The sequence below is a fragment of the Oryza glaberrima genome, chromosome 2 (genome assembly GCF_000147395.1).
Source record: "Oryza glaberrima chromosome 2, OglaRS2, whole genome shotgun sequence".
In the NCBI taxonomy this organism is placed as follows: Eukaryota; Viridiplantae; Streptophyta; class Magnoliopsida; order Poales; family Poaceae; genus Oryza; species Oryza glaberrima.
Genome location: NC_068327.1, coordinates 31,299,068 through 31,313,366, shown reverse-complemented (window position 1 = coordinate 31,313,366; position 14,299 = coordinate 31,299,068).

Sequence of the window (14,299 nt, the reverse complement as noted above, 5' to 3'; positions counted from 1 at the left end):
TTAAACATAGACTATTTACAAAACAATACATCAATAAGAGCTAATTCACGTGACATATTTTTTAAACCTAATTAATCTATAATTAGCACATGTTTATTGTAGCATCACATGGGTTAATTATGAATTAATTAGGCTCAATAGGTTTATCTCACAAATTAGTCCAGGGTTATGGAATGTGTTTTATCAATAGTTTACGTTCAATATTTCTAATTATTGTCTAAACATTCGATGTGACAGGGACTAAAAACTTTATCCCATCCAAATCCCTCCTAAGCAGAGATCTTAAACCTCAGTTAATTTTATACTATCTGGGGGCAAATGATTACCTTACAATTTTTACTTTTTTAATCTTTCTATGTGGTAGTAGATATTTTGCTCCTACTCATGCTACGGATTGAGATCCTCTGAGTTACTGACATGTGGGACCCTCTTTGCCATGGACCCACATGTTAGTGATTGTTAAATCACCTGACTTAAGTAGAGGATCTCAATCGAGCTACTTCTTACCTTCATCCTTGTTGTCATGGCTTTTAATCGTACTAGTAGATTACGCGCCTAGAAGTATCATGTATTATGTACTACTAACATACTTCTTCTTTTCATATTATAAGATGCTTTAACTTTTTTTCCCTAAATTAAATTTATCTAAGTTTAACTAAGTTTATATGAAAAAATTTCGAACCATACCAATATACTATTAAACTATATTTAATGTGACTAATTTAGTGTTGTAGAAGTTGCTATATATTTTCATAAAAAAATTGGAATAATATATTTTCATAAATTCGACCCAATCTATTCAAATTTAACTAATAAAATTAAAGCATCTTGTAATATAAACGGAGGACATGATATAGGGCATATTTAGTTTGCGAAATGAAAATTTTGGGGTGTCACATCGGATGTTTGACCGAATGTCGGAAGGGGTTTTCGGACACAAATGAAAAAACTAATTTCATAACTCGCATGGAAACCGCGAGACGAATCTTTTGAGCCTAATTAATCCGTCATTAGTACATATGGGCTATTGTAGCACTTATGGCTAATCATGGACTAATTAGGCTCAAAAGATTCGTCTCGCGATTTCCCCCTTAGCTGTGTAACTAGTTTCTCTTTTAATTTATATTTAATGTTCTATGCATACATCCAAAAAATTCGATGTGATATTTTTAGGAAAAACTTTTGGGAAACTAAACGAGGCGGAAAGGGATCCTCTGACTTAACTGCTGTGCGGTTGAGTCACAGTTAAGTCAGAGGATCTGCTTCGAAACGGGGCCATAATATGAAACGGAGGAACTATAGTATTTGGGACCCCGGCTGGCCAAGGCAGTAATCATAAGAGCACCGTCACGTCGCGCTCCGCCGCGACAGTACGACGGATCACCTGTGCAGCGGCCCTACGAAATGAACGGGAGCTAATTAGCTAGCTAGGCACGGGTGATGGGTCGCCGGCCTCCATCGCAATCGCGACGGGGTCGCGTGACCGGCGGTCCCGGTGAAGACGACGTGGGCGCGCGCGCGCGCGCGTCCGTCTCGCGTGCACCAGCTAGCAGCTGCGCGCGACCAAGATCGGGTTACAACAGTCGACCAGAAACTGGTGGACGACAACTCGGCAACTGGCTTGCATGCGCCGTTGCGTCGGCGTCTGCGTCCAAAAGAGAAATCGCTGTAGGATGATTTGTATATATATAAACGAGTTGTAGCTAGATGATATGATCCATAAGTTGCCATTGGTGATTGGTCACACTCTTCCGGAATATGATATATCATTATATTTACTGTCACGAAGAGTACGTACGTACCACCGAACACTATCACATCCACTTTCTGAACTACAAAACGGCGTAGTTTTTCTTTTTTTTAAAAAAAAATCTATGCATGAATATTTTGTAATACTATTTTAAATATGTTTTTAACTTTATAATAAGTTAATGGAGAGGTATACCTATAGCCCTACCAAACGGTCTGGGCTTCACCTTAAAAACAGAAAGTTGAGCTAGTTCCCGCTCTACAATTCTACTTAAGATTTTAAAAATGGAGATGAGATTAGGCTGCTACACAATTCTACTTAAGTTTTAAAAATTATGGTCACTTTTATTATCCCTTGGATGATAGACAATGTTTCTCATAACTATTATATCACTTATCGCTTTCCAATGATTCAACAATAAATTATGATAACATACAAAAAAATTGTAAAATTATATGTAATAAGCTTATATATGGTTAAAATAAACAGAAACTTACAAATTTTAAGACATCTAAGACATCTAGGAGAACCTCTATGTTTTAGGCGGAACGCTAGTAGTCCTTTGGGTGGGACGTTGCGAAACCCGTAGGGGCTAGTTTTCTTTTAAATTTCACTATGGTTGTGTTCTCTTGAGTCCTGGAACACCGAACAGATTTAGATTTCTCATAATTATTCGAGGATAGAAATGAATGAATTAACTAGAAAGTATCTACATACTATATTTAAGGTAATTATTTTTTATAACAAAACAGTCATTTTTTCCTGATAGCAATTAATTTAATTGTTTTCATATCTCTCACTATTCCTTATCCAAAATAAAGTTGCCGCTTTCTTAGCTAGGTAAAAGGATGACAACGGATTACTCTAAGCTACACATAAAGTAAATTTACCATCCATAATTATTTTATAAAATTAGATGCAAAAATATTCAGACTTATAAAAAAAGGTAAACCATATATAATAAGAAAAACAATGAAATTGCAGTTAAAATGAACTAAAACAACATATTGCACAGATTATAACTCTAGACATAGCAATATATAAATTTTACGTGACTAAGATCTATCAATTCCCTTTTGTTACATTAGAAAAACATATACTTTCTATATAGTTAGTACCCACTAATTCCTAAAGCTCAACATGCAAATATGCCACATCATCATCCACTGGCAATTATTATCTGTAGTATTTTAGATCTCATACAAACATGATATATCATTTGTAATTTAGTTTTATTTTTAGAACTTAGCACGCAAGCAATATCAAATCACCATCTTCACATTATTTAAACATATACACCTATCATTTTTATAATGTATAACATACATTCATCCACATATCCCGCAGCAAAGCGCGGGGTATCAACTAGTATCAAGGAAAGGTGGACCATAGGATTATTCGAGCGTACACCCATCCAAGTAACAGTGTTTGGCTTTGCAAAGCCACCGGCCGGCAAAAAGATCACAGGCATGCATGGCTTCTGTTATTGATATCTGTCCGAGTGTCTGGAATCTAATTCTATGTGTGTTTAGTTCACGTTAAAATTGGAAGTTTGGTTGAAATTGGAACGATGTGACGGAGAAGTTAAAAGTTTATGTGTAAAAAAGTTTTGATGTGATTGAAAAGTTGAAAGTTTAAAGAAAAAATTTAGATCTAAACTCGGCCTGTATGTACGCGCACGAAGTGCAGTAAAAAAAACACATAGCTAGTGGCTATGGAGATTTTATTCTATTATACCCGCTATATATGATATGGAGAATTGCGCAAGTCAAGATTCAGAGAATTACGAAGTGCACCAAAATGCTTCAACGAAGCGGCAAACATTGAAAACGTTCTCAAGCTGCAGTCACTGAAAACTCAGAATATATAATTGCGAGAGTGCGAGACTTTCATGCAATGGACAAGATCAAGAACGGGGTGCCTGGATATATACCGATCATCGTTCGCTGTAGCCTATCCAGATGCCGTGTGATCGTGCCAAGACGTTTCTCTGCTTTCGCAACTTTCAAACTTCAGTACCGGCCTAGATTTCGATCTTGCATATAGCCATGCAACTCCAGTGCGAAAAACAAAAAGGGAGATCTAATTGCGACGCCGGAAAGATCCTCTCCCATCGAGGCCACGGCACCGAGAGCGTTTGCAAGATCGCGGGTGAAAGAGATGGAGATCGATCGGTGACGCGCGACGCGCCGTCCATCCCCGCTGACTGACCAGTCGGCCGATCGCTCGCGCCGCTGCGCTTCGTCATCCTGTCGCTGCTGTGAAACAGAGACGACCTGAAGCTACGTGCCGTCGCCATTAATTCCACGATAGCGATACGACTACGAGGCGGCGAAAGACCCAGCAAAATTTTACACTCCGGTAGCTGAATCCTCAGCAAAATTCCACGATAGCTGAACACGTTTGGCCGGAATCACCATTCACCAGTAGGCAGTAATTAACTAGCTAGAGTACCAATTTTTTGGAAGCATGAGCCGACCTCCATTGCTCCACGCGTGGGACGCTCGAAACACTGCTGCTTTCCAGCTCGCACGCTGCGGTGTTGCGTGCATTTCATGGCGTATCAGCGTGGTGTATAGCCTAGGGAATCTGGGGATGTTAACGTCACCGGACGAGCCGTAGAAACGAGATCTGTTTTTGTTTGGTGCGTTGTCGGCAATGCGTAGCTGATGGAATGTTGGATTAAAGTAAAGTCTCTCACCTTACATGGACTCTGCTTGTTCAAGTGGACCTCCCTGTTAGCTGCATACTAGTGTTGTTTTTTCATCTTATTATACTTTGTCTCATCAAAATTGGTCAGTGTCAACAAGTGGACAGTTAATGACATTTGCATATATACTAGAGTTCTATGTTTATCACTAGTGTGTAGAGACTATACTAGCCCATAAACTAATCAAGGACTTCTTTCAGAGACCAAGTCAGAATTTAGACTCTCGTTTCAAAGAAATATTTCAAATAAATTTTACAAAACAACATATATATTTGAACTAAATTATTACAAAATGGAAGATTTAAGACGGTAGATCACAATTATAAATTTAGTAGTAAAGTTATCACTAAAACTACAAATTTCAGACGGAGTATCACAAAACTATAAATTTAATGAAAAAGTTGTCATAAACCTATATATTCTAGAATTCAGATCCATAGAACTATTGGATTTTAGTTACAAAAGATATAGTTTGTGATGAAACTTGATGTTTAATCGATACAATACCTTAAACACATAGTTTCATGATAAATTTGGTTTGAATTTATAGGTTTTTTATATATCTTTTTAAATTTTTAATAAACTAGCATGGTGGCCCGCACAGATTGTATGGCTAGCATCATTATATTTTTCTCTCATATAATAGTATATATATATATATAATTTATTGTTAAAATATATTAAAATGGTAATATAATTTTAAGAGTATAGTGTACCGGCGGTTCTTAAACTTGTAGGGGTGTGTTATCGAGGTCCTTAAAATCTCAAAATGCATATTCAAGTCCCAGAATTTGTTATAGTGTGTCATCTAGGTCCCAAATCGTCACAACCTCTTCAGGATCCTACGTGGCGTTGATGTGGCATGCCACACAGGTATGACATGGCATCATTTTAATTGACAAATAGGACCCATTTAAAATTGTTCCTTTTTATTTTTTTCTTCTCTTTTTTCCCTTTCTTCTCCTTTCTCTCTGACCCGAGCAAAAGAAAGGAAAAAAAGAAGAATGAGAAGAAAACAAAAAAGAAAAAGAAAGAAAGAAGAAAAAAAAGAAAAAAATGACACATCACGTCCATGTGGCATGCCACATCAGTGCCACATAGATCCTATAGGGGATGTGTCGATTTGAGACCTAGATGATACATTTTGACAAGTTCTGGAATCTAGATATGCATTTTGAGAGTTTAGGGACCTATATGACACAACACTACAAGTTTAAGTACCGCCAATGCACTTTACTCTAATTTTAAATTTTGTACTAACTTTACCAAACTACCAGTTTGTAATATTCATATTGTATTGTGTATATGTGATAATTATTAATTTTTTTAATATCAAATTTTAGTTATTTCTAAATTATATTCTTATATGGACTCTAGAGTCGTCTTCTAATATTCATTTTTTTAATTCCGAATTTTCGTTATTTGTAAATTGTATTTCTATATAGACTCTAGGCTCTTCTTCCAATATTATTTATTTTCAATTCTAAATTTTGAAAATTTCTTAATTGTATTTATATGTGGACTCTAAAATCATCTTTCAATATTCTTTATTTTTATATTTTGAATTTCAGTTACTTCTAAATTGTATTTCTACATGAACTTTAGATTCTTCTTCCTATTTTTAAAATTTTGAATTTTAGTTATTTGTAAATTGTATTTCTATATGGACTCCAAACTCTACTTTTAATTTTATTATTTTTATTCCGAATTTTAGCTAATTCTAAATTCCTATATGGAGTCTATACTATTTTTCTAATATTAAATTCCTATATGGACTCTATGCTATTTTTCTAATTTCAGCTGTTTAATATTTAATCGATACAATACCTTAAACACATGTTTTCATGATAAATTTGGTTTAAATTTATAGTTTTGTAATATATCTTTTAAAATTTTAACTGAATTTTGATCTAAGTATCAGTGGTTTGTGAAATTAATCAAACATTTCAGACCCAGGCAATGCAGTCAATCTGCCTCCAAAAACATGAAGTGCTTTTATTTTTACAGCCAGCCAGATGGTCCACAGACTTGAAAACACATTGTACCTTCAGTTGCAGGGCTTGCCGGATATAAAAGTAGTACTATGAAATAAGCACGTGAGATACTTGGGATTGTGATCTCGGGACATGCTTTCGTCTAGCTGCTTTTCCGAAAAAAAAAAAACTTTTGCCAACACGGGAATCTCAATCTAATCCGTCCTGCAGCCAATGTTCTTCCAGATCACACACGACACGACCTTAATTAGCCAACGTTGGTAGACGCGAATTTTCCTTCCTCTTTCCGAAGCAAAGCGCTTTACAAAAGCTACGAAATACTGCGATTCCATCGGGATAAAATTGTTCTCTTTCATGAACATGTTGGGCAGCTTCATCTATGCAGTTCGAGTGAGAATTGGATGTTGCCACTTGTTACTTGTTAGTGCACGAATATATTTGCATATGTGCTCCTAGCTGTTAACCTCTAATGCGGAAGGTGGCCAATCATCGTAGGAAGGTGGCCAATCTTATTGTCCTATCCTTGCACGAACCAGCCTAACTTGCGATATCTGAACTGGGCAGATCGAAAATATTCGATGTTTCATCCGGTTCTCCGGGAAAGCTGGAAAAAGGACGAAAGGAGGAGTGAACGATAAGGGATAGATAGCGAATCTGCGGCCCATGCGGCTGTTTACGTGCAGTAGGCCCGAGCCATCGCGTATCCGGGGCATATGGGCATGGCTCGCCTGATCCAAATATCCAGTGAATGATGGATGAAATTATATGCATTATGGACTCTGCAAACGAAACCATAGCCATAGCGATACATATTTCTGATGAGTTATTCCAAAAGAATCAAGATGGTGCTTAATTGCTTAGGCACTTTGATACGAAGTAGAGTATATCGTACAGTACATATAATGATATACTCCATATAAACTGGCCAGTGGCAGGCTCAGGCCGATGAGGAGAATGTCGACATGGTACTATTCCCAGGAGTACTTCCCATACTTTTGTGTGTGCATGCGAAGTGAAAGGAAAGATCAATCCGCACTTTGCTCTCCTATCATAGAAAGCCCATATGGCTTTCACTAGTCACGCACGCTCGCTTCCTGCAAATAGCAGCCGCATGCGTATATAGTACTAGCTGCCATTGGCAAAGTCCACCACCGGTGCACTATCGCGCTGTCTACTCCTGTGTCGTGACGACGAGGAGACCCTACCACCGATTCACGAGTAGAGGAGAGTGTGGTAAATTATTGGCCTCGCTCGCCGGCATCCCCGTGGCGTTTCGCGAAGCGGCGGACTTGGCTCTTTGGCTGGCACCCTGAACAGATAAGCGGATAACGCGACGGGACTCTTGATAGTTGATACGGAGTACGTCACGTCTCGATCGATCGATCGATCGGTCGATTCCCCGGTGTACTGTTGTTGCAAACAGCTGTGCTTGTGCGGTACAGATCGGAGACGAGACGGCACGTCGTAGCAGGCCGGAACATACTAGTTAGCCGAGACCGCGACGTGATTGGACTTGGACACGATCGACGCGAACGCACGCACGCCGCGCTCGCCCGGGGAGTACACGGCAGACGGGCTGAGCACCACGCACGCACGAACGCACGCAGCGGCGTCGACGAGAACACGAGATTCACCCGGCCGCGCTCGTGAAGGGCCGAGCCAACGGACGACGTCCCCTGACTACCAGGCCGCACCGCTGCACGGGCCGCTGCTGTTTCCGCGTTTCGGTTTTGCAGGGAATAAGTTCACTTTTGGTCCCTCTATTTGTCGTCCAGTCTGATTTTCGTCCCTGAACCGTAAAACCGGATACAACCCGTCCCCCAACTTACGAAAACCGGGCAAACGAGGTCCCTCGGCGATTTTGATAGCGGTTTTGGTTGACGTGGTGCTTACGTGGCTCATTTGACTCGGTCTTTATCTGACATGGCACTGACATGGCGCTTACGTGGCAATTTGATCCAGAAAAATAACAAACCCGTGGGACCCGCATGTCAGTTGCACATACAAAATAATAAAAATAATGATGGGACCCATGTGGGCCCAGGATCCAGATCCTCTGCATTGGAGAAGCTAATGCAGAGGGTGGCATTAGCTCCAATCCTATCCGTCCATCATCATCCAACGGCGGCAGCTTCTTTTTCTCTTCCATACTAGTACCAGAAACAAAAGTCCTCGCCGGTGACCACAAATCCTCTGTCAAATCCTGGCCATCCATCTGAGAGGGAATGGCTGCGATTGCTTTTTCTTATTGATTCCATTTTACTCCCTCCGTCCTTAAATATTTGACGTTGTTGACTTTTTCTAATATGTTTGACCGTTTGTCTTATTAAAAAATATTAAGTAATTATTATTTTTTTTCTATCGTTTGATTCATTGTTAAATGTACTTTTATATATACATATAGTTTTGCATATTTCATAAAAATTTTTAAATAAGACGAATGATCAAATATATTTTAAAAAGTCAACGGCATCAAATATTTATGGATGGAGGGAGTATCGATTTCCTTGAATCGCTGGCTCATGAAGTATATTGCATCGCCGGCGCTACAGAAGCTATGGATGAACGAAAATCATGGCGTTGTGCTGGATATTAAAGGGTTGGCTTGCGGCGTGAACCGCACTACGGATAAGCACCGAGAGAACCGAACGTTGCATGCGTTGTTGCTTCATTTTCTTTCGATAATCATGAGCTCGGTGCTACTCTCGGCTTCTCATGGTGGTGATAATATAGATCAAGGGAAGAGGCGCAGCGGTTTAGATCGCCAAAGCGGACTCATTGCCGTTGTTGCGCTTGCGTTGCTGTGGTCACCGGTGAGGAGGACTTGTTTGTTTCTGGTACCAGTATCGAAGGAAAAAAGAAGCTGCAGCCGTTGGATGATGATGGACGGATAGGATTGGAGCTAATGCCACCCTCTGCATTAGCTTCTCCAATGCAGAGGATCTGGATCCGTGGGCCCCACATGTCACCCTATTTCTCCTCTCTTACTGTATCTGTTATCTCTATTATCCTCTCTCTCAGTCCCTGGTGGGAGAGGACCACGTGAGGTCCGCCGTGCCAAGGCTCGGGAAGGCTGACGGCGCTCAGGAGGCGGACCTCGCCATCGACGCCGCCGCATGCTCCGTGCACTGCCACGCCTACGCCGGGGATGGTCGCCGCCGGCAGCAAGGAGCTCCTCCGCAACGAGGACGGGTTCACCACGGAGGACGTCGTGGCCATGGACTCCCCCAACATCGTCGCCCTCGCTGAGACGCCGACGGCTAGGACATCACCGCCGCCGCCGCCGCCGACCACCTCAAGGCCATCTGAGCGAGCTAGCTGCTCTCGTCAAGGCCATCCGTGCAGCGCCGGCGTGCCGCCCGGAGATCCTTGGCGTCGAGGCGGCTGCAGCGGAGATGGCTTCCCGCTCCCGCTGCCGCCGCGGCTCCTTGTGGTGCTCGGTGGCGTACGCTTGCGGGTGAAGGTGGCAGAGCAGCACCCCGGACGTGTCCGCCTCCACCCTGGCCGACAGCTGCCTCAACCGCGACTCCACCCAGCCCTGTGAGCTTTGGCCCAGAGAAACAACAAAACACACGCGAGGTCACACACGCACGAAGGAATACACAAGTGATGCAAATACTTCAGGGGACAAACACGAGCTTGCGGCGAACTAGCTACACTTCCACTCTTATTTCTCAGACTCAGTGATTTGTTAGTCAAGCTACAACACATGCAGTTACCGATCATTAAGACCAAGCAGTACTTAACTAATCACCACCCACATGGCGCCGGCCTTGACGATCTCCTGGCAGACGTCGTCGCCGACGGCGAGCTGCTCGGTGGTGACGCGCAGGGTGGCGTCTGAGGCCGAGCTCGCCGTCGTCGTGCTCGATGGCGCGCAGCATCACCGGGCTGGGCCACTTCTACCGCGCAAAGACGCGGAAGAAGCGCGGGAGCAGCATGCTGGGGAGGTGTTGGGGTAGAGCTGGCACACGCGCGCCACGAGGATAGCCCAGCCGATGCCGCCGAGGAAGCCTGCGACGTTGGAGTAGACGCCCCGCGCCTTAGCCCAGTGCTTCACGCACCGCAGCATGGTGCGGAACGCCGCGGTGTCCGGGACAAGCCGCAGGATCTCGTCGGCCACGCGGATGCCGTTGAGGCTGCGCGCCGTGGCGAGGTCGTCAAGGCCGCGGAGCACCGACCGGTCGCGCTGAGGTCCACTCCAGGTTGTCGGGCACCACGGGAGGCACACGCCGGCGTACACGAGATCCATCCACCTGTACACCGCGGAACCTCATCTGGATCACCGGCAAGGGACGTGGCGGTGGCGGGAGCGGCGGCGGAGTCCGTGGTGGTGGCGCTGCTGGAGAGAGGAGAGAGAGAGGAAATGGGATAGAGATGAAGATGCCGAGAGAAGAGGAGGAAATGAGGAGTGAGGATGACATTTGAGACCCACATGGGTCCCACCATTTTTTATATTATTTTATGTGTGCAACTGACATGTGGGTCCCACGGGTTTTATTATTTTCCCGGATCAAATTGCCACGTAAGCGCCACGTCAGTGCCACGTCATATGAAGACCAAGTCAAATTAGCCACGTCAGTTAAAACCGCTGTCAAAACCGCCGAGAGATCTCGTTTGCCCGGTTTTCGTAAGTTGGGGGATGGGTCGTACCCGGTTTTGCGGTTCAGGACGAAAATCAGAGTGGACGACAAATAGAAAGACCTAAAGTGAACTTATTCCGTTTTGCAGCGGGGGCCGCGTCCGTAGGAGTCGCGGTGCCCACGGCCCACAGCTTCGTAATGCCATCCAGAGTTTTGCCATGTGGGCTTCGGTGAATACGGGCTTTATTTCGACTGTTCCACGGCCGATCGAATGAACTTTTCGGTTTTCAACCTTGCGAGTTGCGAAGTTGCGATACACCAGCTTTTGTGTGATGAAATGAAACCCGGATCAGCCGAAAGTGACCGACAAATTTATGAACAAGTGTGTTGCTTTATTATCAGCTAGGAGAAGGCCATATATATGTAGCAAAAGCAACCAAACATCTCGATCGGGGCCCTGCAGCTTTGCGATCCGAACAGGACACTGGATGCGGATGGATTTGGTAATCAAAAGGAAAAGGGGTACCTGACCGGCGCCAATCTTGGAGAGGATGTTCGTTTCGTGCGTGCACCGTGCGCCTTTGTAAAGTGCCCGAGGTTGCTGTACCATTGGAGGATGAAGGATGAGGTTTGTTGGAAATGCCGTGGCAGTCGTCAGATAATATATAAGATAACGAACGGACGGGCCACTCTGACAGTGCATTTGCTTGTTCATTTGGGAGTTTATTAGGAGTAGTCCGAATGTTTGGTTGCTCGAGCGTCTATTTTTGGAAATTGAATTTCATGTTCTTCGTCCCGGTATGTTTCGTAATCTCTTTTACCAATCATTATATTCTCTCATGGACTAGCCTTCATAATTTGCTCAGTAGCCTTTGCATATCGTGACATTTTTTTCCCAACCCAAACGCGCCCGATTTGCCCCGTCCGGCCACTTGGGAGTAGTATATCGAATCGCTTTCGCAAAGGAGACAACTCTGCAGCAACGTCGCGTCCCATCCATTGGCCCGCCCGGCATTTTGCATGCTGTAGATCGCCTGTAGCTGAGCGATTGGGCAACGGCATGCTATTCACCGGCAATTACCACTTTACAACCAACTCAAAGTCTTTTTTGCTAAAATTAAAGTAAAAAGGTTGCAAACGGATAAACGATACTCTGAAAATGCACGGTTAGTCTGAAACTTTTGTGTTTCTGAATATAAATCAGGGTTGGATACAGTATCTTTTACCCCCAATAAGAAGCTAGAGTTCATACGCAATGGGACTTCGTGTTTTTTATCGTCAAAAGGAACCATGGTTTCTCTGTTCGACGACTTTGTGTAACGAACGCCGCATGCATTTCTAGTTTTCAGAACCTTGTTAATTGTGTTCTTTTGTCCAAAATTGTACCAGCATTTGGAGTCCATACGGAGCAAACCACTTGATAACTTGCACTTGCAGCTTACGGCGATGATGACCAGTGAAGCCTTCTGCGGCAAAGCGGCAATAGTGACTGTTACAGTGTGCCCTTCATTGTCTGGAGTGCAGAAAATGATATCTGCAGTGTTCCAAAGTACTGAAAATAGTTCAGAACATTGCACCCAAATTTGATTTGTTTTCTCTTTCCGGCAATCCACAGCCACCGTTTTAGGTAGGATGATCCACTGTTAAATGAGAGCCACACACATTGCAAAAGCAAAACACTACGACAGGAGGACAAATCGGGTTTCAGAGAAGAGGGGGGGGGGGGGGGGGGGATCCCTTTCCCCTTTGTTTATTAGTGGCCTGATGATGCAGCCTTGCGCCCTTGCATATATAGTTTGCATGTTGCATGCAGGTTTTATCTGATCTGATCTGCTGCACTATACTGGAATGCGACTGGAGAGCCACGCGCGCGATAATGCATCCTGACTAGGCTTGCAGATGGGGAGTTTTCGTTGGTCGTGCGAGAGCTTAAGGGGTAAGGGTGCGCTCGTTTCAGTAGTTATGATGGGCTGATTAGCCGTACGTAAAACGAGAAATATGATTAACATATAATTAATTAAGTATTGATATATAATTTTTTGATGAATAAATTTCTTGGATTAAATAACTTCTTTATAGAAAGTTTTCGTACGAAATACACAGTTTAACAGTTTGAAAAACGTGCTAACAGAAAACAAGGAGAATCTATTCCTATAAGCTGAAACGAGCGTACCCTAAGGCCTGTGTATTGTGTAAATAATGCTGCCTTTTGCCATGTTGGAATTTCAAAATCCCCTTTTTTTTTAAAGTGTTAGTAAATACAGTAAGAAAACACAAACTAACCGTGCCTTGTAGACTTTGTAGTGGATTCTGTGCTCAGACAACTTTGGTCAAAATCCATACTTCCCCTATAATCTTCTAGGACGTCTGAATTTCTTGACATGGATCTAGATCTGTCGCGACAATGAAACTGATCAAGATTCTAACATTGACCTTCTGATCCAATACGGATTATCTGGTTGGGTCCAAATGTGTACTGTAACTTCTTTTCCGGATTCAAAGAGGATGGCGCTTGCTGCCGTCGACCAAGCCACCTGGCTGCGGACTTGCATGTGGCTCGATCAATCGTTCGCAGCGTCAACGAACGATCAAACCACAATGCAATTCGTAGCGTGCACACCACGAACACCAAGATAGAAGATTGACCTGACCCGATCGATCGATTGATTGACCATGTTTGCTGCTGCTCTTTGATGCTCTGCACCCGCTTGTGGTGTTATCTCCACGAGGGTTGCTTTCTTGTCGGTACCAAACCGCAGATCAGTGGTCAAGGACGGGTTAGGAAAATAAGAAGTACTGTACAATGAAATGGCCCATAGTCCAGTGAACTGGGCAGTCCTTCAGACGAGTCATGCTACGACAGCAATACAATATGCTGATGGTTTTATGCATTTCTGCTGGATTTTACGGTTAGAGAGCTCAGACCAAAAGTCACCTTGCATGGAAGACAAATTTTCTAAGAGTAGATGCAGCTTGTCTGACTTTGTGTAACTTATAATCGTGCTACTGATATATGTATCATAGTAAAGTATAATCTGTATATTAGTAATTTAATTATAGACTGCACAAAGTCATATGATCTAAGTTTCGAAAACAATTGCACATAAGAGCGCGTATTGAATTTGCAGGAATTGGTAAATCTTCCATATATGTGTCTCATGAAACTCTCACGTGACCTTGGTCCTTGTACAAAAGGTCAAGAGCATGCGGCGTTAGGCTTTGAGCACGGATAAAACGCCGCACTTCGCCAGAGCTATCACAT